Source organism: Mustelus asterias, chromosome 6 (genome assembly GCF_964213995.1).
Source record: "Mustelus asterias chromosome 6, sMusAst1.hap1.1, whole genome shotgun sequence".
In the NCBI taxonomy this organism is placed as follows: Eukaryota; Metazoa; Chordata; class Chondrichthyes; order Carcharhiniformes; family Triakidae; genus Mustelus; species Mustelus asterias.
Window position 1 is genome coordinate 86,804,753 of NC_135806.1, and position 25,930 is coordinate 86,830,682.

Sequence of the window (25,930 nt, forward strand, 5' to 3'; positions counted from 1 at the left end):
AATTTTACTTTGTTGTAATTTTGGTGTAAGAATTTTAATGGGAGCTTCCCTCCTGGGCGAGTGAACTTATCATATAAATGTCCTATTACATAACGTTCCAGGCTTTCTGACAGAATTAACAGATTTCAGGTGTGGAGATGTTACAGGCATTACAAATGCAAGAGAGGAGGTTGTTTAGAGTTCCTGCGACTGATCAGCTATGATCATATTGAATGGCGGAGTAGGTTCAATGTGCTGACTGGCCTCCTCCTGTTTCGATGTTCCTATGCTTGATATCCAGAGGTGCCTTCTGTTGCTATGTGGATACTATACAAGCTGGGGCTTAGTTGTGATAAGCCTTGCAGTTAAATAAACTGCAGACACTAAATATCAAGGATAATAAATTCCAAATATCAAATGTACCAGGGGGTGAACAGTTCAAGTGGAACTGTACCTGAGCATATTTCGGAATTGAGGGGTGGGGTTTAAAAATACTGGGGAAGAAACACAGTTGAGACACCAGTTAAACGCCCGCTTGGTAGATATTCAGAAAAGGCAGTTTTTCCAACGTGATGCACGAGTTAAGATGACGTACCTGGATGTCTGGGTAATTATAAACTTAATTCACATAGGTTTTGTACACGAAGTATTACATGCAAAGCATCCTACAAAGCAAAATTCTTTAGTGTTCTTTCTTCCTCTAGTTTCATTTTATCTCGTTTTCTGCCTTTTGAAATGAGTTTTGTTTCCTTTTAAGTGCTAATTTCATGTTTTTTCACTTCCCATGTATGCAATCGTAAGGACAAACTGGTTCCAGATTTCTACCATTGTCACTTCAATCAACAATTTCACCGTATGCCAATTATCCAATTCTCCATTTTCCCCTCCCTTTCAGTGGGTAGCACTGGACCTTATCTAGCATCTGCTTTCTCTCAACTACTGCTCAAAAAATCAAGATAGCAATAGGTGGAAAATTAGAAACACACAGTTGTTCTATTACTTAGTAACATTTGGTAATGCACAACATAAATTTATGCTACTGGGGTGGTGGTGGGAGTTATATCGGTGAGAAATAAGTGATTTTTAGTTCTGTTATCTGAAAGTAAAAGAACACAAGTTGCAGCAGTGTCTGAATACTTAACTCAGATACAGAAAGAGCAAAAATCATAAATATTGCACTGATAGTAGTTGCTTTCAGTGTTCAGGCAGTATATGAGAAGCTCTGTGTTGCATTTTACTTGTTCCCTGAACTGAGAGACATTCACACTTGGCTTGATGCAGTTTGGTAAACGCTGTTTAGCAATCAGAATAAAAAAAGACTAAAAATAACAAAGTTGTACACTCTTATATTTTTGCTCCAACAGTGTTTGAATGGAATAGAACCCAAACTTCCTTTGGTTTAAAAAATCCTTTTTTTAACATTTTTATTTTGTCAACTTGCCTATTTCGACAAGAAGTGCTTTCCAAATCCGCCAGAATTCCCACCAGGAATGCAAAGCAACAATTAATCACCAGATCAACATGGAGCTCTATGCTTCTTATGTCTACATCTCTATGTATGCCTTCTTCGACAGGGATGATGTTGCCCTGAATAACTTCGCCAAGTTTTTCAGACACCAATCTGATGAGGAAAGGGAACATGTGGAAAAGCTGTTGAAATTCCAAAACCAGCGTGGAGGTCATGTTATCCTGTAGGATGTCTCGAAACCTGACCGGGATGAGTGGAGCAATGGTCTCGAAGGCATGAGGTGTGCCCTTCATTTGGAGAGAACCCATGAACCAGCCCCCCCTGGAGATAACCTGACTTCTGACAAGGTTGATGCGCAAATGTGTGACTTTCTGGAGAATCACTTCTTGGATCAGCAGGTCCAGGCTATCAAGCTTGATGGCCTCCCAGAATGGCATCGCCAAGTATCTGACAAGCATATCCTGGAAGAGGGCAGCAGTTAAACACTGCAGATCAACAGTACTTATACATTTCCACTGTTTTCTCCACTATTGATGCTTTTTCACTTGTTAACTGACAATGTTTGTCTACCTTTTGAATTTGAGTCAGTTTTTGATCCTATCTTTCATGGGGTATTAACTTGGTTGAGAATTAAACATATAAACGGAAAGGTTAAGTTCAATGTTCTGAGGTGTAATTTTTCTCCCAAACTGCCAAATAGTAAAAGTGTGACCCAACAGGGTTTAAGGAAATAAAAGGTGTCCCCACTGCCTTAAACTGGGCAATCATTTTTGGGTCAAGCAAATACCATTCATCAGTTACCATCACCATTATTGCCAATTACAAAGTGACTATTATAGTGTTATTTTGGGCTGAAGCATGTGTTTCGTAAGCAGTTCGTATCTCGGTGAAGTGCACTTCCAGGGAAATTACTTGACTGTACAACCAAAAGTTCAGGTACAGTTAATCGAACCAGCTTTTCAAAATAATTGTTCAGCATATACCACTGGTAAACTTACATGATGTTCATAGTCTCAGTTGTTCTTGTGTAAATCATTGTGAGAGAACATAAATTATGGCAAACAAGCAATACAGATTAAATCAAAGTACAGGTCAGGTGTCCTCTATCCGTAAATCTGAAATTCGCACAGATCCAAAAACCACACTTTTTTTTCCCCATAAGATGAATGACAGATGGTGCCATGGGTGGGAACTTACAGGTACCCTGCATTTAGTATTCAAAGAACAAAGAAAATTACAGCACAGGAACAGGCCCTTCGGCCCTCCAAGCCTGCACCGACCATGCTGCCCGACTTAACTAAAACCCCCTCAGCTTCTGGGGACCATATCCCTCTATTCCCATCTCATTCATGTACTTGTCAAGACGCCCCTTAAAAGTCACTACCGTATCCACTTCCACTACCTCCCCTGGCAACGAGTTCCAGGCACCCACCACTCTCTGTAAAAAATCTGCCTTGTACATCTCTTTTAAAACTTGCCCCTCACACCTTAAACCTATGCCCCCTAGTAATTGACTCTTCCACCCTGGGAAAAAGCTTCTGACTATCCACTCTGTCCATGCCTCTCATAATCTTGTAGACTTCTATCAGGTCTCCCCTCAACCTCCCGTCGCTCCAGTGAGAACAAACCAAGTTTCTCCAACCTCTCCTCATAGCTAATGCCCTCCATACCAGGCAACATCCTGGTAATTCTTTTCTGTACCCTCTCCAAAGCCTCCACATCCTTCTGGTAGTGTGGCGACCAGAATTGAACACTATATTCCAAGTGCGGCCTTACTAAGGTTCTATAAAGCGTCAACATGACTTGCCAATTTTAAAACTCAATACCCCGGCCGATGAAGGCAAGCATGCCGTATGCCTTCTTGACTACCTTCTCCACCTGCATTGCCACTTTCAGGGACCTGTGTACCTGTACACCCAGATCCCTTTGCCTATCAATACTCCTAAGAGTTCTGCCGTTTACTGTATATTTCCTATCTGTATTAGACCTTCCAAAATGCATTACCTCAGTGGCACATCTTACTTTTCTAGCCACTTTATGTACTTCAGTTGTCCTAAACTTAAGCTGTTGTAATGTAAGTAGGACAATATGCAATATTCAAAAACCAAAATTTTCCGAAATCTGAAATGCAATCGGTCTTGAGGGTTTGGGGATAAAGGATACTCAACCTGAGTGTCTTTTCTGTGCTAAGTACCAGTGGCACAGTGCACAGGTTCTCATGAAGGATTTTTTGCCTGTTTCAAGATTTAAGCAGTGTCAGAATTTTTAGATTAAGTACAAGAGTTTTGATATATGGCAGGCAAATTACATTACGTTATTGGAGGCTTTTATCAATTTTGATTCATCTCGAGTTATTTTGTCACACAGTAAGGTGATTCTGCAAACAAACTGATAGATGCATTTGATCAAAAGCTTCATACCAATTTCATACAATATTAAAATTGTTGAAATTCTTCATCAAGTCATGGGGCGTCTCTGGAGAGGGAAACTTGAAATGTTGGCTGGGATTATCAAAAGAAAATGGCCAAGTGTTGGGTTCTGACTGAAAACTGGCATGTTTCTCTTCTGAGCAACACAGGTTTTCTCACCAGATCTTGTGACGCTCTGTTGGGGCCCTGGTGGGGTTATTATGTCTGTTTTTGAAAACCAGCAGTGATTCCCGCCAGCGTAACGTAGTGAGATCTCGCCGGTGCCAACCCCATTATGACTCTTGCGCGATATTTAGTGGCCATAGTGGAATTTGTGCCAACGTGAATGGGCCCATAAAATCGACCCATTAACTCGGTTTCTCATTCCACAGATGCTGCTTGACCTGTTGAATAATTTCAGCATTTTTGTTTTAATTTCAAATTTCTAGCATTGCAATATTTGGCCGTTTCATGAATTTTGATTGATTCGCAATTTATAATCACATGAATAGCACCAAATGGGATTAAAGATTTCCATATTCAATAGTGAAATTTCAGACAAAGTTTTGTAGCACAATAGTACAATGAAAGATGAGGCCATGGATCTGCTGGAGTTAGTGATTGAAGTACAGATAATAAGATCACAGCAGATCTGACACTCACTAAGCCCATTTTCCTGCCTTATCTCCATAACCATTAGTTCCCCGACTGATTTAAAACCAATCGATCTCAGCCGTGAAAATGTTCAAGAACTCGGCATCCACAGCTTCCTGGGGTAAAAAATTCCAAAGGTTCATAAATCTTTGAAAGAAGAAATTCTTCCTAAAATCAGTCTTAAATGAGAACCCTCTTATTCTGCGACGATGCCCTCTTGCCCTACACTCTCCCATGAATGGAAACATCCTCGCAACATTTACCCTGTCTAACTTTCTAAAAATCCTATATGTTTCAATCATATCACCTCTCATTCTTCTGAACTCCAAGTAGTTCAGACCCAACCTGTCCAATTTTTCCTCATATAGCAGTCCCTCTTATACCCAGGATCATCCTAGTAAACCTCTATGCTGCCTCCAATGATAATATACCTTTCCTTAAATAAAGGGACCAAAACCAGGATTATTGGATTGCTCCTGCGATTGAAAATTCCCTGACTCGACGTCGCTGCAGATTTCTACTGGGCCCTTACGAGCCCAACTTTGAGAGCTCCATTGAAATGGCATAGAATTGGGGGAAGACGGGACAAGCCTCCTTTTGTGGGCTAGTTGCTGTATAGTAAGTCTAAAGGTTCAGTCTGAATGTTAGTGAATGAATGTTAATGGAAAGGTGAATGGGAGGGTGAGGTGATAGGTAGCGTGGGTGAGGTGGCAATTGACTTGGAGATAATTGGATTGAATCCAGTGGGGGAGCAGGGCACTTGGCTCAGGTTAGAGGCATGGCCAGGCATCAAAGGGATGATTGGAGGCTCAGTTGTGTGGCCAACCGGATATTAGATGAGCTTTTAACTGGTCTAATATTTCCTGAGTAAGTCTCCAGGTATGTACAATAGATTTGTCCTCAATCTCTGACTCTGGATCAGAACTGGAGTTATTTATAGAGGGTCCTGGGGAGCAGGGGAATTGCTCATCAGAAGTTGAAACTTCCTGGGCAGTTCCTACATGGGTCTGCATGCCAAGACTTCCCACAAGGTCCTGATATGCATCTTTAGTTATTCCTCTGGTTCTGACAATCTAGTGATGGTACGATTTGGTCATCATCTGATATTTTTTAAATTGCCGTTTGTGAGACTTTACTGGATACAAATACAACTGTAGTTTTCCAAAGTAGCAACAATTACTCAATTAATTGGAAAAGAAGTGCTTTGGCACATCTTGCGATTGTGAAAGGTGCTTTCTAAATGCCAGGACTATATTTTATTCAGCGACTATTGCTGGAAGTCAGCACTACTGTCTTAAATGTTGTTCTTCAAATCATGGGGATAATTTCCATACGTGACCATTTTTTATTGGATAAGTCAGTTTAAGGAAAGCTGGCTTCTTGGAACATATAACTGTTGAAGAATGTGTTCTCATGAGACAAATTGATATAGTAGTTTAAAAAATGACTTGATTGGAGATTTTGGATATGGGTGAGTGATTTTGATCTTGGGTTACTCTGAAAGCTGATGTTTGTCAGTGGATAACATTGCACCATCTGTGTTTTTTTTATTCTGACAAAGCAGAAAAACGCATGTACCAGAAGAGGGAGCATAAGTATCATCAAAGTTTAACTAGCAATGACAGTCTTTAGAAGCCAAGGACATGAAAGCTTAAAATTGAGTTTAGCTGTTTGAGAGTTAATATTACCATGCGTGTTATACTTCTGGAAGAATGATTTATGACTTCAATTAGCTTAACAACTTAAATTTGCAAGTACAACATTTCAAAATGTTAGGTTATGTCATACAGAATTTTCTTTATTCATTCATGGGATTTCTGCATTGTTGAAAGTTCAGCATTTATTGCCTAATCTGAATTACCCTTGAGAAGATAGTGGTGAACATCGAATTTTGACAGTCCATATGGCTGAGGTATTCCTACCATGCTATTAAAAAGGAAGGCCCAAGATTTTGACTCAACACAGTGAAGGAATGGCAATATAGTCCCAAGTCAGAATGGTCTGTGATTTTGAGGGGATCTTGCAGATGGTGATGTTCTGGTGTGCTTGACGCTAGTTTCTTTCTAGTCACAAGAGGTTGTGGGTTTTGGTGGTACTGTCAAAGAAGTCTTGGTGAGTAGCATCTTGTAGCTGTTATACAGGAGACATGGTGCATAGTGATGAAGGGAATAAATGTCTCAGGTGGTGGATGTGGTGTCAATTCCAGCAAGCTGTTTTCTGGATGGTGTTGAGCTGTTTTTGTTGGAGCTGCATTGAGCCAGGCAAATTAAGTATATTCTGTCACACAATTGACTTGTGCTTCATAGAGGGAAGATGCAAGGTGAGTCATTTGCTGTAAAATATCCAGCTCTTGTAGCTCAAGACCTACTCTTGTAGCTTTAAATTGCTGTATTTATATGACTGGTCCTGTCAAGTTTCTAGTCCTAAAGGTGACCCTAAAGATGTTAATGGTGGGGAGTTTGGCAATGGTAATGCCATTGAACATCAAGGGGAGGTGCTCACTTGTTATCGATGGTTGTTGTCTGACATGTGTGGCACAAATGTTGCCTGAATGTTGCCCGGGTCTTGCTGTATGTGGCACAGACTGCTTCTTTATCAAGAATATGTAGTCTTTCCTACCTTTTCAATCCCCCTCCCAACCCACATATTAAGTGAATACCTGTATGATTTGAACCTATTTATGAGCCCAAGTATTAAGCATTGATGGCGATCAAGGACCAGAATTATTACTGATATTTCAATCAAGTCCAAGCCACAGTGTTATATTTTGAGCTTCCCATGAAGATTTCCTTTGAACTCCCATTCCTGTTGCTTAACTGACCCTTTCGTTTGGCACTCATTTATATCCTGGTTTTCTACCATTGGAAAAAATTGTGTGCTTGCATTTTCCTCAATTTATAACTGCTGGGTTTCTTTTCCTATGTTACTGTGTATTTCATTGCCCGATCTGTATGTGTCCCTTTGCATTTTGTGATGCACTTGGCAAAGGAAAGTGTTTTTTGGAATTCTAGACTCAAGGATGCTCAAGAATCCCATTGTCATTATGTTCAATGGCCCATGATGAGGTGGCATTGGTAGTGCAATTTGAACTGATCCATGTAACACCATATAGATACTGGTCTGAGGTTAGTACATGCTATATAATGTCAGCCAGAAGCTCCTGAATCATAGAATCCCTACAGTGCAGAAGGAGGTCATTTGGCGAATCGAGTCTGCATCAACTCCCTGACAGAATATCCCACCCAGATCCTATTCCTGTAACCCCAAGTATTTTCCCTGCTAATCCCCCTAACCTCCACATCTTTGGACTAAGGAGCGATTTAGCATGACCAGTCCACCTAACCTGCACACCTTTGGACTATGGGAGGAAACCAGAGCACCCGGAGGAAATCCACGTAGGCAAGGGGAGAATGTGTAAATTCCACAGTCACCCGACGCTGGAATCAGACCCAGGTCTCTGGCGCTGTGAGGCAGCAGTGCCGCCTGCCTAAATACTTGCACCTCTGTTTGAATAATGTTGATAACCAGTTCTCGTGAATTATGTTATGAAACAACTTGGTATATTGTTTCCCTTAGCACCCTCCAACATATGTGTGTCACTTCATATGTCCCAACTATTTCTCAGCATAATATGTTCAGTGGCAGTGGTGTTGGTTATAATTCCAATATTAAAATGATTTTTAAAAAAAGATCAAAAGCAGTAAGATATTTCAAATCTTGTTGATTTTGCAAAATGCATGTAATAGATAAATCTGACAATTAGCTGTTAGGTTGGGCATGAAATATTAATTATGGATTTGCATTAGTTAATGACATGGGAATGTTTATTAGTGTAAGATCAGATCTTGCCACAACGTGAAAGTTGCCTGCAATTCCTTCAAGGTCAAAGATTATTGTTCTGTTGAGAAACATTTGAAGACACAACAGGTGGTTTCTTGTGAACTTGGAAACGTGAAAAATATTACCACATTAGCTGGATAATGTTGAGCTTTAGACAAGATGCTTTTGACCAGGAGATTATTGTTTTCCCATTCATGATTAATTCTCAAAGAAGATAACTGTCAGGTCCCATTCTGCTGGGCTTGTTGGGTACACATTATTGTTTTCTAGTTCTGGGAGACTTGGCCAGTGATGAATGATACTGTCATTTCGGAGCCAATTCTTGAGAAGTCAACTTTATGGCAGATTTACCAGCAGTTGCTGTACATATTAATGCACTTTATAACTAATGGCTTTCTAGTGAATAGCATAGAGGTAGTTCAAATGGAAATATTAATGTAATTTATATGAATTAAACATTGCGCCTGTTCACTGAGATGCATACTTCCTGTGTTTGAAATGCTATGCTTTGATTTGTTAATCTGATAAAGATGGTAAATTTGAAAATGCTAGTTAAAACTTATTCTGTATATTTTATTCAATACGAGTTTTGGTCTAGATATTTGAGTGCCATCGTCTGATCTTGTATTTTTTGTTTTACTTTAGGATGCTAAATGTTTAGCTTTATATGTATTATTCATTGGAACTCAAATTTATATTTATGTCAAAAGTGACTATTATTTTCAGAGGTGTAACTCTGCACAGTGAGACTGCCGATATCAAAAGCAGGATGCAATTAACAGAATGGCTTTAGGACATGTTGAGTAAATTGATCAACTTATTTGTTTAAATTAACAAGTATTTATCATTGGAATGAATTCATTGCAATATTTTGCGTGTTGAACCATTTTTTTAATAGTATATATGTATGTGTGTGTTGTGTGTGTGTTTTTAATTTTTTTTATTCATTCGTGGGACATGGGTGTCGTTGGCTGGCCAGCATTTGTTGCCCATCCCTAGTCAGAAATCATAAAAATCCTACAGTACAGAAAGAGGCCATTCGGCCCATCGAGTCTGCACTGACCACAATCCCACCCAGGTCCTACCCCCATATCCCTACATATTTTACCCGCTAATCCTCGCATCCCAGGACACTAAGGGGCAATTTTTAGCATGGCCAATCAACCTAACCCGCACATCTTTGGACTGTGGGAGGAAACCAGAGCACCCGGAGGAAACCCACGCAGACACGAGGAGAATGTGCAAACTCCACACAGACAGTGACCCATGCCGGGAATCGAACCCAGGTCCCTGGAGCTGTGAAGCAGCAGTGCTGACCACTGTGCTACCGTGCCGCCCCTTGAGAAGGTGGTGGTGGTGAGCTGCTTTCTTGAATCGCTGCAATCCATGTTCTGTCGGTTGACCCACAGAGAGAGTGAGTGAGTGTGTGATAGAGGACTGAATCTGCAATGGACTTGCGTTGCAATCACAGTTGTAACAAGAAAATATAGCTTACTGTTATGAGTTTAATACCTTCCTTGGAACAATTCTGACCTGTCCTTTCTCTTTGCAGACTCTATGACCTCCTGTTGTGTGTTAATTGTATTTTGCGTTTTTAAATCAGATTTCTGGCATTTTTTATCCTTTTATATTTGCATTCACAATTACTGTGGAAAAAAATAACATCTGATGGAAAGGACTACGAACAGGACAACACAAATTGACATTTATTTGCAAAGACAAACAAATTAATGAGTAGAAGGAATTTCAAGATCTATGGCTTATATCCTTGCATATTTTTAATCTTAGTTTCAAATGTGTTTGATTTGCACTGTGGCCCAATTTCAGTGAATTATAGTTGAGAGCTGTACCATTGTGTTTGAAAATAAATGAATATTGTTTCACAGTGTTAAGGAATTATCTCGGGGCCAATCAAATTAGTTTAGCACTTGGTTTTGGCACAAATTATCTTGTTATTTCAGAAATTGCATCTTTCATACGTTTTATTAAGTGTTCTTGATCATCTAGCTGATCTAGCTTTAGAACAGGCTTAAACGACAGGTGACTTTTTAAGATTAAATGTGATAAATTTCTTCTCCATTTGTTGGTTTCCAAATGCCGCAAAAGGTCAACAAATCAAAAGGGTACATCAAAAGAGCGGGCTTTCTCTTTTTTCCAACTTGATTCATCTTGATACATTCACTTTGCAATGACAGCATTCATTTTTTTAATTTTCAAAAAAAATTAATTCTCGCTGCATTGTGCCCTGTTCCCACCCAGTGCAATCACTGGGAGACAATGCTGTGTTATATCCTGTGTGATTCTATTTCTAATTTTCCTTTCACCTTGTGGGAAAGTGCTTGGATTCTGTTCAGCATCTTCCCACATTGTCATGGCAAAGCCCATGACCCCATTGTGTGGGAAATAGCAGCAAACCTGTGCCTTTCTCATTCAGGCAAATACCGTTGCAGCTTCAACACATCACTGATTCCCATCCAGTTATTTTTCATTTGAACTATTGCTACCGTATTGGCAAAAATCTTTTATAAAATTAAGAACACTTGTAGCCAGAGTTTATGGAATGCACTTAAGGTTAGGAAATGTACTAACTGACAGCAAAAAATCTTCTGCAGTCCTGTTCCCCTGATAGCAACCATACTGAATGCCACAAAATATTTAATTAAAAAAATTGCTGGAAATGCTCAGCAATTCTGGCAACATCTGTGGAGAGAAACTGAGTTAACTTTTCAGCGAGATGATCTTTCATCTAAATTGATGAAAGGTTGCTGACCTGAAACATTAACTCTTGTTTTTCTTTTTCAAATTGCCAGCAGTGACAGAATTTTACTTTTGTTCACTTTTTTTCAACTGCTTTGCCTCTGCACATATCACATTGTGTTGAATATTTCTTCACACCCCTCAAATGCAGCATATGACGCAATATTCACACCTTCAATAAATGCTGCATAGAACAATTTAGAGGTTGTCCATCCTTAAATTCTTTTCAGGCAAGTCCTTTTATCATCGGTACTTGGAGAATAATAAATCAAGAAGATAAATGACTGACCATTTGGTACAGTGTTTCTAATCCCTGAAACCAGCATTCTTTTCTGTGCGTCAAAATATCCGTATGCAAGCACCTCAGCCGTTTGTTTAGGGCTTGGCCCTGTGTTTCCAATCCTGTTAAAGAAAGACCTTGTTTTTATACACACCTATAGGACAAATATATGACTCTGTCCAAGAACAAAGGCAATCCATACGGGACTAGATATAAATTATTTCTAATTGGATTGCATGATATTTTAAAGTGAATTTAGAGGTAAAATGAGAGAATGTTGGATTGATGCTACCGGTGCAGAGATTCACCTAATGGGACGAACAGTAATTGTACTGATCTACAACGTGTCGCATGCTTTTCTGGCTTTAAAATTTACCCAGTGGCTGAAAAAACATTTGTAGCAGCACATTTTCGAGTAGTGATTCTGTAGCTTCACTCCACTTGCAGGAATTCCTATTTGTAATGATAGAAACTGTTTTTTTTTATATTGTTCTTAATTCACTTGATAACGTATTTCCTTTGACTTCATCGTACTCAGAGGTGTTTGTGACAGATCCCTTCTTTTATGTTTGTGCTCCACCAGCTTGTTGATCTTAGTTGGCTTCAATGTGTACCTTCTTTTAGATGGCAATTAACTTTTGCAGATTTCTAAATTCCCTGGCACATTTAGAACTGCTCTTCCCTCGACTTTGCCTCTGTCTCTGTAGTATCCTATGCTCTTTTATTAATATCCATTGTATTAATATCCATTTCCTGTGGTGTCACATGTTTTTATATCCCAGTATAATATCTTGCTGCACCAAATGTCATGAACACCAGCATTTTATCACAAACAGAATGTCTCAGTACCCATGATCAGTTGGCTGAATCGTACCATATTTTTTCAACGTGTCCGTTCTGGTGAGAAAACTGGTGAGAATTCCATTGGTGCTGAAGGCAGGAAAAGGCACCAAATATTGAGCTTCATTAACAAAATGTGATTCACGCCACGGCTGCGGTGACAAGCCTCTGATTTACTCACCCTGGGAAAACTTAAGCTCTGCAGTCATTGGTGCTCTGCTTTTAAACACCTCACCAGCAACCCCTGCAGTTGTTCCAAGTCCAGTCGAGGGGACGGTTGCCAGAATGCCAGCACCAAGATTCTTGGAGGGAACCCTGACCAAACTCCTGGATGGATGGAGCAGAGGTGTAACATACTCTACCTGCGTTCCCGCAGACGTCCATCCACCAAGGTTATCAACCTCACCTGCTTGCTGCAGAAGGCAATAAGAGTTTTAACAACACCAGGTTAAAGTCCAACAGGTTTATTTGGTAGCAAATGCCATTAGCTTTCGGAGCGCTGCTCCTTCGTCACATGGAGTGGAAATGTGCTCTCAAACAGTGCACAGAGACAAAAAATCAAGTTACAGAATACTGATTAGAATGCGAATCCCTACAGCCAGCCAGGTCTTAAAGATACAGACAATGTGGGTGGAGGGAGCATTAAGCACAGGTTAAAGAGATGTGTATTGTCTCCAGACAGGACAGCCTGCAAGTCCAGGAGGCAAGCTGTGGGGGTTACTGATAATGTGACATAAATCCAACATCCCGGTTTAGGCCGTCCTCATGTGTGCGGAACTTGGCTATCAGTTTCTGCTCAGCGACTCTGCGCTTGTCGTGTGTCGTGAAGGCCGCCTTGGAGAACGCTTACCTGAAGATCAGAGGCTGAATGCCCGTGACTGCTGAAGTGCTCCCCCACAGGAAGAGAACAGTCTTGCCTGGTGATTGTCGAGCGGTGTTCATTCATCCATTGTCGTAGCGTCTGCATGGTTTCCCCAATGTACCATGCCTCGGGACGTCCTTTCCTGCAGTGTGTCAGGTAGACAACGTTGGCCGAGTTGCAAGAGTAGGTACCGTGTACCTGGTAGATGGTGTTCTCACGTGAGATGATGGCATCCGTGTCGATGATCCGGCACGTCTTGCAGAGGTTGCTGTGGCAGGGTTGTGTGATGTCGTGGTCACTGTTCTCCTGAAGGCTGGGTAGTTTGCTGCGGACAATGGTCTGTTTGAGGTTGCGCGGTTGTTTGAAGGCAAGAAGTGGGGGTGTGGAGATGCAGAAGGGACAGACAACGCTGCCTCAAGAAAATGAATGATCACCTTCAAGCAGCCAGAGTGAGTTTGCCTCCTCATGACTCCTACTGCATCCCTTCACACACCCTTCACACCTCCACAGTGATTTTTCACTTAGCCACTTCACGGATTTCCAACATTCCCCCCCACACCAAACCACCTCTTTTGTCTGAGCAGATGGGGTCATCACTCCAATGCAGTGAGGCCAACACTGCAAGGGTGGCACCCACAGTGGAGATCTTAGTGCAGAACCTGCACTTCATGGCAAGGGGTGTCCACTCCATGGTTCAGCTCAGGATCTCCATGGCTGAGAGCATGAGCTCCAAGGTGCAGGGCATCAGCTGCATGATGCAGACACTTATGGAAATCCAGAGGATGGTGGGACCTCTGGATCTCAAGCCACATTGCGAGGTTTCTTGTAGTTTGATACCTAGGAGGTTGATCTTCAGGCAAATTTTGATACTGGAACAGGTTAAGCACTTCGGCTGCCGAATGACTTGTAGCTTATTTCAGAGTCTGATTCTCATTCTGCCTGACAACTTGTTCTGATGGATCTGTGGCCTCCTGGGGTCATAAAGGTGCCATTCCTGAAACTAATTTTGTTCATATGAGACTGGTTTAATACTTCTGAGGACCACCCAGTCTATCTTGGATAGGGGAGTCCAAGATGGTACAACGTGAAGTTGATAGTGGCTATCAAGTTCAAAACTTCCATTTTGTCCAGTATGAATCATGGAAACAGACAGTCTGCAAACACCATCGCCTTTAGGCTTCCGCTCTTTAAACAGTGAGATGTGTGAATTCCGCAAATCGTTGTGAGTATCCTTACTATGTTTGTTTGTAGTCTTAATACCACAACTTATTTAATTTGCGGCAGCCATCTTAACAGCTTGTTTGTGTTCAATTTTTAGAAATATTGACTAAAAGTTAATGATATGACATGCCAGAGCTGGGCATGATGATTTCATCTCATTGTAGTTTTAAAATGTTGCTTTAGATTCTTTCATCCTTTTTGATTTGTTTTCTTTGCTTGAATTGCTTACTGATTTATAATATCCGTGCCATCTTCTCCACTCTGGCTATTTGTATCAAAGTTTTGAAACGTCATCACATTCCCAACTGCTCAAATTTTGTATAAAACTCAAAAGTTCAGCTGAACAATCTTTTTATTTTGACATTAAATATACTTAAAGAGAAGACAATTCAATTATTTCCCACTGCTTTCCTCTAGCCTGGCGATAACCCAGAGAGGTTATTGAGCAGAAGAGTGGGGCCAAGCAGCTGCCCATTTGGAACATTTCCAACATAAAATAATTAGCCTCCAATTGACTTGTAAGACCTAAACTTTCCAACAAGGAGCACCTGAGCAGTGACTTTAGCGAGACAGGTTAGCAGATGAACTCTAAGCTGTGCTACAGTTCTCATAGCTCTAATGAACAATACGAGACTAGGTTGTCTATGTATAAAAACATATTCCCAGTCCTTCAATCTTTGGAATCAACTTCAATTCTTATCTCCATATGAACAGCAAGCCACTGTGATCCTGTGAGTTTGAAATGTAACTCTTCTGTGCCAATGAGGTTCAGCACAGTGGTTTATAATTCCAACACCATTTCACAAGCAAGCCAATCATTTATGCTGCAACTGTCTGCTTCTTAATACTTGGGACAGTAAACTTTGTGCTATGTGGCACTCTTCCAACTGAAATTCTCTACTAGCTGGAATTTCTGACAGCTTGATCTATTTTTAAAAGCCAATCATTTGTGTTCAGATAATGAATTATTTTTCAAAATAAACTAATAATAATAGATTGTAAATCTACATGGTTGCTCTTGGTTTGGGTCAGTTTGATTCTTGTGCTTGAACAAAGATATACCACAACTTGTCTTGTGTCCCCAATCCACCATTAACCACATTTATGATTAACCGACGCCACCCATTCCCTGAGGTAACTAAAATCCCCCATACATGGAACCATTCTGATAAATCTCCTCTGTACAGCTCAAGAACCTTCACATCTTTCCTGAAGTTTGGTGACCAGCACAGGACACAATATTCCAGTTGGGGCTTAACCAAAGCTTTATAGAAAGGTTCAGCATAACTGTCCTGCTTTTGTACACAATGCCTCTATTTATTAAGCTCAAAATCCCATATGGTTTGCTAAATGCGCTCTCTCAACCTGCCCCGCCAATCTCAAAGATTGATGCACATGTACCCATGGGTCCCCCGTGTCTGCGTGGGTTTCCACCGGGTGTCCCCGTTTCCTCCCACAGTCCGAACAACTTTAAGAATTTAACTCTTTGGCCAAACAGGTTCGGCGCATTGGCCGTGCTAAATTCTCCATCCCAATGTACCTGAACAAGTGCTGGATTGTGGTGACTAGGGGATTTTCACAGTAACTTCTTTGCAGTGTTAATGTAGGCCTACTTGTGACTAATAAATAACTTTAACTTTTACTTTAGAATTATACCATTAAATCCACATTTTTCCTCCCTGTCCCTTCTGCCAAAATGCATCTGAATTAGATTCTATCTGCCACTTGTCTGCTAGTCTACCAGCCTATCTATGTCATATGGCAGGTAATTCACATCATTCTCTGTTTTCCACTCCAAGTTAGAAATTAACTGCAAATTTTGAAACTTTACTCCATATTCAAAAATTGAAATCATTTAATTGTGGTTAAAAAGCAAGGTTTTAGTTCTGATCCTTGGGGAACACCACTGTCCACCAATCTCCAGTCTGGAGAATGACCATCTACCATGACTTGCTTTCTTGTCTTGAATCCAATTTTTGTCAAATTGACCTTCTTTACATAAGCCTCAATTTCAGTAACTAGCCTTACATGTGGCAATTTGTCAAACGCATTTTTAAAATCATTATAGGCCACATCCACTACAGTCCCTTCATCAACTTTCTCTGTTGTCAAACACAACATGCCTTTCACAAATATGTGCTGTCTCTCCTTAATTAAAATCTCTCCAAGTGTTGGTTGATTGTTTTTCCCCAATTATAGATTCAAAAACCTTACCCACCACTTATGTTAACAAACAGGAATGTCAATGCCAAGACTGTTCTAACACACTTCCTTGAAATAGGATGTCACACTTGTCACTCTCTAGCCCCTCCTCCATATCTGGGGAAGATTGAGAGATTAAGACAAGTTCTTTCCCTCGAGCCATCCCCTCTTTTACCAACCTGGGATGCAAGCCATCTGGATCTGGTGATTTTTTTTTTTAACATCAAGCAGAGCCAGTCTTTCCGATAGCACATCTCTTTCAATTTTCAGCCTATCCATTTGTTCCACGAGCTCCACATCTACTGATATTTTGTCAGTTTCCATTTCCTTTACAAACACTGATTAAAAATAATTTATATCTTCAAGTCTTGCCTTTCATAACTAAGCATATATCATCCTCTTTGTCCCTAATAGGACCCATTCTACTTCTTACTACCCACTTACTATGGGTTCCCTTTTATGTTGACTGTCATTCTATTCTCTTATTAACTCTTGGCAAGTCACCTCCACCTTCAACCTATTTTTTTTGATCTGGTTCTCACATGAAGAATTCACTTGATCTGCATCATACATCTTTGCTTTCTTTCTTCATATTTCTACTTTCTTCATTATCCAGGGAGTCCTGTATTTAGCTCCCTTAACTTTTGCCCTTGTTGGAATATACCTGGTATCTCTTCATTCAGATCACCATTGTTCTGTTGCTGTATTTCCTGTCAGTCTCCAGTTCCATTTTATCCTGGCCAGATCCCTTCTCATCTTGAAATGAGCTCTCATTTCCAATTTAGAAATTCGATATTGGATTGTTTCTCACTTTTCTCCGTTGCTAATCTAATCATTATGATATAATGGTCGCTATTGCAGAATTGATTTGATGCAAGCTAGTAAGATCATGTGCGTATTTCTTGTTGGACATAAATAGCTCTGCTTGTCAAGCTATTTGCCGTGTCAAGTTAGAAAAGCCTGAATATAAATGTTATGAAACTTCAGTGTATTGAATTGCGAGCTTGGTTTAATGAAAGCATTTTTATTTTATTTGTTCATGGGATGTGGATGTCACTGGCTGGGCCAACATTTATTGTCCATCCCTGCGAGCTTTTGAGAGTCAACCATATTGCTGGATGTGGTGTTACATGTAGGCCAGGTCAGCTAAGGACGACAGATTTCCATCCCTAAAAGATATTAGTGAACCAGACGGGTTTTTACAACAATGGACAATGGTTTCATGGTCATCATTAGAATTTTAATTCCAGATTTCTATTAAATTCAAATTTCACCATCTGCCATGGTGGGGTTCAAACCCGGGTCCCCAGAGCAATTCCCTGAGTCTCTGGATTACCAGTCCAGCGATAATACCACTATGCTACTGCTTCTGCGCCACTGCCTCTGAGTCAGAAGCTTGTAGGTTCAAGCGCTACTTGAGGATTTGAGCTCAAAATCTGGTTGATACCTGTACAGTACTGAGGATGTGCTGCATTGTTGGACATGCGGCCTTTCGGGTGAAATGTTTAACCTGAGGGCACAGCTGCTTGTTCATGTGGATATAAAATATCACCCAGCACTCTTGTTCTTCAAGAAAAAGGAGTTTTTTCTGGTATCCCGGGCAACATTTGTCCCTTAATCATCCATCGACTTGGTTAACCTGACCATTCACCTGATTTAATGTTTGTATCACCTGGAAGTGGCTACTCTATCCATCTTTAAGCACGAAGAAAAGATTGAAAATAATTTGTTATCTGTGAAAAGCTTTGGGATTTTTTGAATTATTTGTTTTTTTGCTGGTTGCAATAAGAACAAGCAAATTTCAGTCACAATGCTTTAAATTTGTGCAGCATGTTGCTTGTGTGATATTCATTCAAAAGAGCAATGAGCTCCCACCACTACTAATGGCAGAGTTGTAGTCACTCGTACTTCAATGCGTGACATGCTCTTTTCAGACAGAATGCAGAATTGAGAAGATAAAATCTACACTTCTTTTATTTTGTTCAACTGTTCCGATGTGCATCGAAGGAAATTTTCACCCCCGCCCATTGACATGCTGAAAATTTAGTGACAGCACCGATTGAGATTATTTATTCATTAACTCTCAATTGGGAACGTTTGTTTTGTATTACATACAGTAAAATTTATCAACGTGTTCCTCTTTCTTCGAAGCACAATGCAGGAAACCTTCCTTCAGCTGAAGTAGATTTTATTTTGTGTAGCATTGCAGAAGCCAATGCCTGAAACTATTGTTTTGCATGAAAGGCTTACTTGTTTGATTGATGAATGACAGGCCTGTTATACTTTCAAGAAAATCAATTTGTCATATGACAGTACAAGCTCGAAAGAAATCAATGTCTCTTGTGAGTGTGCAGCAAATGTGAGACAGAACTGCATTCAGCTTAGTTATTATAGCCTTGACCTTAATTCCACAGCTACTCAGGTAAATGTTTTATAATGCTACTTTTAGCAATATAATCTATCAATCACTTTGGGGATATTATATACCAATTGTCAAATGTAGTGCCCATTGCTAGGAATTGATCAAAATAGAGTTTGATCACAAATATATACCTTTTAAGTTTTATGTCCTTAAGTTTCTATAAGTGTTGTCACTCTTCAAGGAGATAAAGGTAAATCTTTTCAGGTTTTGAAGAGGGTACAGAAAAGATTTACCAAGATGTTGCCTGGTATGGAGGGCATTAGTTATGAGGAGAGGTTGGAGAAACTCACTGGAATGACGAGATTGATGGGCCACCTGATAGAAATCTAAAAGATTATGAGGGGCGTGGACAGAGTGGATAGGCAGAAGCTTTTTCCCAGGGTGGAAGAGCCAATTACTAGGGGTCATAGGTTTAAGGTGCGAGGGGCAAGGTTTAAAGATGTACGAGGCAAGTTTTTTTTTACATAGAGGGTAGTGGGTGCCTGGAACTCGCTGCCGGGGGAAGTAGTGGAAGCAGATATGATCGTGACTTTTAAGGGGGGGGCATCCTGACAAATGCATGAATAGGATGGGAATGGAGGGATATGGTCTCCAGAAGGGTAGGGGATTTTAGTTCAGTCGGGCAGCATGGTCGGTGTAGGCTTGGAGGGCGAAGGGCCTGTCACTGTGCTGTAATTTTCTTTGTTCTAGATGTACTAGTAGATGTCCTGTCTGAAAAGCAAGCCTCTTGCACTAATTTGACCTGCATGGAAACTGCAGTAGGCCATTCAGTTTTTGGAGTCGAGGACCCTGGTGGTGTCCTCTGTGACATATGTAAATATACTCCTCACTTAGTTCTTCTATTTAGCCTTGTATGCTCTTCATCAACCACACCTGGACCTTTTAGCAGAATTTGTTTCATGTGCTGTCAAAGTGCAAGCACTGCAAAGTTGAAAGAGTCCATGACTAACACAATCACAGAATTAAAACTTCTTATGACCTGTATATTACATTCAGATCATTATCTTCATCTTGTCAGAATTCTGTTTGTCATATGTCACTGCGAGTACCCTGCCTGCCTGCTTGTGGAGTTCACTGTGTAACGATATTTTGAGTTGTAACTGTTCTAACTATTAACTGTTGCTTGGGCATTCCTGCAATTCATTTGCAGATTATTGCTGTAGTAGCTGAATCTGATGAAGGTACTTTCATCCTCATTCTATCTTTAATATTTCCACTGGATTGACATCTATCTGCTGTATTTTATCTACTTCATTCTTCCATTGGTCATATTTTTCAGACACCATGAATATCAGAGGGCAATCGTATGCTAATAAATACTTGCTGGCTGCTATTCTTTCGCAATGGCCACTAGGGCGACAGTTGTCTTTCTGAAATGTTTTCTTGTCTTTCAAGCTTTACCTTCACATAAGAATCTTGTGCTGCCATACTCTACTGCAGAAGGCCAACTGATGAAGGAACTGAAGTTAAATCCTTGCATATGCTTCGATATTAATTTCGAGTTACACATTACAAACATACACGTCCTAATGTAACACCACAGTGTCAGCCTGTGCCTCTTTATAGGTCCTCAAGTCAATCCCCAGTCCATGTCCATCACCTGCATTCAATTAAACCCAAATGATATACAATTAACAACTAGCATGCCATTAAAAGTGTAAATAATTTAACTTGACATCAGTGAGGCCCTTCAATTCAAAAATGAGGTTCTGATTTTGACCATTTAAAATGAGTGAAATAAATTTGTGCTTTCCTCATAAACATCATCTTTGCATGGATTCCTACAAGAGTCCAGTGTATTTAATTAATCTTGCTGTCTTCTCTCTCCCACCTCACCTTCTCCTTTTGCTTTCTGAAGAGATGAAGGCAGTTGTTAAATTAGAACTGATTCTTCCACTTATGTTAGTTCTCCATGAACTGAAATGATAGAACCAGATTTTACTCCAACTACTTATTTCTGATGAAGGATCACATTGGAACTTTTTGGTTTTCTTTCTGTTGTTATTGATCAAACATTCATTTCTATGTGCTGTTTGTTGCTGTTTTGTCATTTTTGGCAGATTAGCAACAGCAAGTGCAAAACAAGCATTCTCTTCAGAGTTCATAAAAGCAACACAAGCTCTCCTTGAAACAGGACCAAAACCAGCCTGTCTCGTTCAGAAAATAAGTTTAGTCCTTCACTGACATCTGATGAAAACTTTTCTGCATTCTATGAGATTGCAGTCATGATGGTTAACTGTGTTTTGCTACTCAAGGGAATACAGTGTAACCTCTCCAGTCCAGGGCCAAGCCATTTCTGGATTTCAGAATCCTCTGGATTGTAAAATGACATTAGAATGCCTTAGCACAAGTGTATGAACCAGGAACAAATTTTTACTTGAACTGTAAAACATTGATTAAACATTATAAAGCAACACTAAAACTTAATTTACTTATTCAAATTTTGTATTTGCCATGTTTCAGCTCCCATGGCATTGCACCAAAATGATTCTGCGTTGCTTGGGCCTGCTCAAGCAATTTCTGCACAACTGGTTGGCCTGATTGGAGAGCTCACAATGTATTGTGCGTCGAGTGTGTTCTTCATATTTAAGAAAATATTTTATGTGACTGCTGTTGATTGAATCATAGGGCACAAATTCTGTTTTTGTCTATTAGTGCATTTGAAAGCATAAAATGAAATCATGGACTTGAAAGCATGGAAGGAACCATTCAACTGATGGTAGCTGGTTGTTGTTACTTTCATGCATTCGCAAAAATGAAGAAGCTGACCAGGTCACTTTATGTCCTTTTGCAGGCTCATTCTTGGGCTTGTCTGTGATCCAACAGCTAGAGCTATGGCCCATTGTGTTTCCAGGAAAGGTGGTCCACAATTCAGTTGAGAAGTCTGTTTGGTGTTCGATCAGCAGCCTTTATTTGAAGAGAATGAAATGGATTGGCTGACATTAGTGAAAAGCAATATTCCTTTTTGGGCAACACACCACAAGAACCACTAGAGCATTTCACAAGCTTTTCCTCAGTCAGTTTCCTCCATTCCCAGGGGAATTATTTGTAGTGTTTTCCTTCAAGAAAAAACTGAAGTGTGAATCTCTTGAGATAGTGACAAGTAACTTTGAATAATGAGAACTGTTATTTTAATTTTGTTTTTGTAAAGATTAAACTTCTTATGAAGTTTGCGAAAAAATGTAGAGGATGAATCACTTAAGACATATATCACAGCAAACTGCTGGGAAATATTTCCCAGTTGTAAACATTGATCTTCTGAAGTAAATTTCATTTCTAAAGACACGAGTATGTTTGCATTTATGCAGTCATTTCAATTATTTTTCTCAGCTGTTCAAGTTCTGTTGAGTTATTTTCAAAATTGACATTCTCATGTGAATGGACAAGTTTACACAACCAACCCTTTAAATTTATGTCCTTATTTCTCCCATATCCTTTTAAACATTATAAATTAGAGAAATAGTGTTAAATTATAGAGCTCCAATTGAATAGCTTGTATTGACACAAGCTCTAGTGGTTTAACTGATTCAGCTTTGTGTTGTAAGTTATAAAATTTCTTCCTATGCTTCTGCATTCATTTAGCATGGCCAGAAATGGGTGTCGTGGTCCATGGTATTTCTATCAACATTTAGTCCTCTTCTGCAGCTGCCTATTTGATTCCATATATTATCGCTTTAACAGTATTTGTGATGAGGGAGGCACGTTGCATAAATTTGGTGGGATATTCAAGTCCCTTTGCAAATTTTCTTGCAGGTTTCACCTCCTATTCTAATTATTATTTACTTTTGGAACAAGTAGAAAATTAAACAGAGGTTGGACATTTGGGACATTGAATGCACAAAATGTAAAAATTAACTACTCATCTCATAGAATTGGTTGACCTGAAAAATGGACAAATCCTTGTTCTTTTGAGCTCTTTTCCATGTACAATTGTGTACTCTCCCCAAATTCAGAAGGAAATCTGGGATTTACATTTTGTTTCACAGAGAATAATGTTGCATTCTCTTCATGCAATGGGAAGATGAGCTGTGAAAAGATATGAAAACCTCAGACTGAATTCAATCACCCATTATCCAGAAGGATAATAAACAAATGTGCCATTTGTTGCATTGGAATTTTCAGATTAGAAACTTAGCTATACTGAAACTTAGATTGTCCATGATCTCCAGTCCATAATTGACATTTAAGCTAAATACTGATGCTGCAAACCCTGAGCTTGACCTCGTATGCAGAGTGTAAACTGAGCTGTTTCTAATTTCTGATCTCGGCATTCTAAGAATTTTAAAACACAACAGAGGAAATATTTGATTATTGAATTGAATATTTTTAATCACTGTACTCACTCTCTTCCCAAGTGACTAATGTGGACTGCATGCGTTTTAGAGAAATTTAATTGATTTCAGGGTGAACTAGTATCATGCGCCCTTTGGAGCTATTTTTAAATTCTTCGATGGGATGCAGGCATTGCAAGCCAGGCCTGCATTTATTGTCCATCCCTAATTGTCCTTGAGAAGGTGGTGGTGAGCCGCCATCTTGAACCACTGCAGTCCATGTGATGTAGGTACACAGTGCAGTTAGGAAGTTCTCGGATTTTGACCCAACAACAGTGAAGGAACACTGATACAGTTCCAAGTCAGGATGGTGTGTGGCTTGGAGAGGAACATGTAGGTGGCGGTGCATCTGATGCTGTTGTCCTTCGAGGTGGTGGAGGTCAGAGGTTTCAAAGGTTCTGTCGAAGGAGCCTTGGTGAATTCTTGCAGTGCATATTGTGGATGATACGGACTGCTGCCACTGCATCAGTGATAGAGGGAATGCATGTAACAGGTGGTGGATAGGATGCCAGTCAAGCAGGCTGCATTGTCAGTATGCTGAACAGCTTCTTGAGTGTTGTTGGAGCTATTCTCATCTAGGCAAGTGGAGAGGATTCCATCATATTTCTGACTTCTGCCTTGTAGTTGATGGACAGGCTTTGGGGAGTCAGGAGATGAGTTACTCACAGCAGAATTCCGAACCTCTGAGCTGCTTTTGTAGGCACAGTATTTATATGTCTGGTCAATGGTAATCTCCAAGATGTTGATAATGGGAGATTCAGCAATAGTGATGCCATTGAATGTAAAGGGGAGATGGAAGTATTCACTCTTGCTGGAGATGGTCATTGCCTGGCACTTTGGTGGCCTGTATGTTACTTGCCACTTATCAGCCCCAGCCTGAATATTGTTCAGGTCTTGCTACATATAAGCATGGACTGCTTCAGTATCTTAGGAGTTGCAGTGACTGATGCTGAACATTGTGCAATCATCAGCAAACATCTCCACTTCTTACCTTATGAAGGAAGGAAGGTCATTGATAAAATAGGTGAAGATAGTTAAACCTAGGCCTGAGGAAGTCCTGCAGTGATGGCCTGGAGTGAGATGATTGACCTTCAACCACCACAATCGTTTTGTATTGTATTAGTATGACTCCAACCAGTGGAGAGCTTTTCCCCTGATTCCCATTGATTCCAATTTTGCTTGGGCTCCTTGATGCAATACTTGGTCAAATGCTGCCTTAATGACAAAGGCAGTCACTCTTACCTGATCTCTGGAATTAAGCTCTCTTATCCATGTTTGAACCAAAGCTGCAATGAGGTCAGTAGCTGAGGGACTTTGCCATAACTTAAACTGAGCATCAATGAGCAGGTTACTGCTGAGTAAATGCTGCCTGATAGTGCTGTCGATGAGCCTTCCATCATTTTGCTGATGATTGAAAATAGATTGATTGGCTGGGTTGGATTTGTCCTGCATTTTGTGGACAGGAAGTAGCAGAGCAATTTTCCTGAATACTCGGTAGATGCCAGTTTTGTAGCTATACGGGAACAGTTTAACTTGGAGCAGGTCAAGTTTTGGAGCACAAGTCTCAAGTACTATTGTTGGAATGTTGTCATGGCCCATAATCTTTGCAGTATCCAGTGCCTTCAGTCGTTTCTTGATATCACATGGAGTGAATTGAATTGGCTGAAGACTGACATTCGTGATGCTGGGGACCTTCAGAGGAGGTTGAGATGGATCATCCATTCTGGCTGAAGATTGTTGTGAATTCCTCATCCTTATCTTTTGTACTGATATGCTGGGTTCCCCCATTACTGAGGATGGGGATGTTTGCGTAGCCTCCTCCTCCTGTTAGTAGTTTAGTTGTCCACCATGAATAACTGGATGTGGCAAGAGTGCAGTGCATACATTTGATTCATTGGTTGTGGTTTGCTTAGTTCTGTTGCATATTGCTTCCACTGTTTGACATGCAAGTTGTCCTATGTTGTAGCTTCACCAGTTTGACACCTCATTTTTAGGTATGCCTGATACTGCTCCTGCTATGCCCTTTTCCTCTCTTCATTGAGCCAGGGTTGATCCCCTTTGTTTGATGGTAATGGCAGAGGGGGGGGGAATATGCCGGGCCAGGACTTTACAGCTTGTGGTTGTGTACACTGTGGGCTAAGGCCCACAGTGTTTTATAGATGCCCAGTTTTGAGTTGCTTCATTTGTTTGAAATCTATCCTATTTAGCAGGGTGGTAGTGTCACACAACACGATGGAGGATATCCTCAGTGTGAAGGCTCCACAAGGATGTGGTGATTACTCCTATTCTGTCATGGACAGATGCATCTGTGACAGGTAGATTGGTGAAGACATGTCAGTTAGATTTTTCTCTCTTGTTTGTTCCCTCACCTTCTGTTGCAGATTTAGTCTGGTAGCTATGCCCTTTGGGATTCCGCCAGCTTGGTTTTTATTTTCATTCTCCCCCATGACCCAGAGTTATTGAGATCAGGTGCAGCATCTTCCTGCTTTATAAGATGATCTAACTCAGCAAGCGCCAGAGATCAATCCTGGCACATTTGTGCCTTAACAACTTACTCAACAGAGTCCCTGACTTGAAAAAAAATGTTTTCTGTCTATATGGTTTTTTTGTACGGACAAAAGAGTTATTTTTATGTGAACTATCTTTTAAAAGTAATTTATCAGGGT

At 40.3% G+C, this 25,930-nt stretch overlaps 1 protein-coding gene across 3 annotated transcripts in view; it reads left to right on the forward strand.

Annotated features, from left to right (window-relative positions):
* Positions 1-25,930, forward strand: part of fbxl17 (F-box and leucine-rich repeat protein 17) — a 745,649-nt gene that overhangs the window by 68,324 nt on the left and 651,395 nt on the right. The gene's annotated exons all lie outside the window — the stretch shown is intronic.